This window comes from Gallus gallus, chromosome 15 (genome assembly GCF_016699485.2).
Source record: "Gallus gallus isolate bGalGal1 chromosome 15, bGalGal1.mat.broiler.GRCg7b, whole genome shotgun sequence".
Classification (NCBI taxonomy): domain Eukaryota; kingdom Metazoa; phylum Chordata; class Aves; order Galliformes; family Phasianidae; genus Gallus; species Gallus gallus.
In genome coordinates this window covers 8,896,444-8,897,358 of record NC_052546.1, presented here as the reverse complement: position 1 = coordinate 8,897,358, position 915 = coordinate 8,896,444, and the positions used below count along the sequence as shown (strand labels likewise).

Below are 915 nucleotides of genomic sequence, written 5' to 3'. Positions count from 1 at the left end.
GCCCCCTCCCTCGCGCCGCGCGGCCGTTACGATGGCCCCGCCCCCAGCTCTCCCCCGCCCGCCGCCCCGGGGCCCCGCCCCCTCCGCCGCTCGGTGGCGGGCACCACGTGATGCGGGGGCCGGGCCCCGGATGCGGAAGTGCTTCTGAGCGGTGCTGCTTCTGCCCGGTCTCCGGCGGGGTGTGTGGAGCGGGAGGTTAGCGCCCGCGATCGTCTCGCGCCCCTTTGCGCCTCTCCTCAGGCTCCGGCCGGTGGCGCTAAGCTGTACTGTACTTCTCCTTCGGTCTCGGGGCTCCGGGGCCGGGCGGGCTGTGAGAGCGGCGGGCGGGGCCTCAGCGTTCTTTGGTGCCCCGTCCGCGGCGCTGAGGGGCCCTGAGGAGCCCTGAGGAGCACGGGAGCGGCTGAGGAAGAGGTCGGGGGGAAGGAGGGGGCGCTGCATCCCGCGCCTCGGCACCTGTGGGGGAAGCGTTGGTGTGCGAGCACAGCTATAACGGGCGGGTGTTGTGAGGAGCAAAGCGTGTGTTCTAATGACGTGTCTGTAATTGATGTGGAGAGAAACTTGTTAGCGGCGGGTTTCGTTTCAAGCGCGCTTCCGAAAAAGCACGCTGTGAAAGTTCTCCGCTGAACTGCCGCGTGGTGTGGGTGAGAGCAGCGGGAGCAACGTGTTGGTGATACAGTTAAAGTGTAGCGCTTGGCGCAGGGCCGGGCGGGACAGCACCGGGTGGGTCCGGGTGGTCCCTGCCTGCGGCACGGCACCAGGGCTCCTCCTTGACAGAGAGAAGGTTAGTATTTAGCAGAGACGCCGCTGCTCAACTTGCAGGCTGGGGCTCGTTAGTGCACGCCAGGTGCCCGCCCTTTGTGGCTGTGGGTGGCACTCCGTCCCGTGCTCACAGAGCCGCTGGAGAGCAGCGCTGTG

General features: G+C 68.1%; 1 protein-coding gene across 16 annotated transcripts in view; it reads left to right on the top strand.

Annotated features, from left to right (window-relative positions):
• Positions 1–121: 121 nt before the first annotated feature.
• Positions 122–915, top strand: part of DEPDC5 (DEP domain containing 5) — a 43,134-nt gene continuing 42,340 nt past the window's right edge. For 12 of the 16 annotated variants that reach the window (XM_040648145.2, XM_004934359.5, XM_004934358.5 and 9 more), the window contains exon 1: positions 122–195. The gene's annotated coding sequence lies outside the window, so the exon portion shown is untranslated. Of the gene's footprint in view, positions 782–915 lie in introns of all 16 variants that reach the window. The other 4 variants (XM_015275425.4, XM_015275422.4, XM_015275424.4 and 1 more) reach the window with 4 other exon arrangements.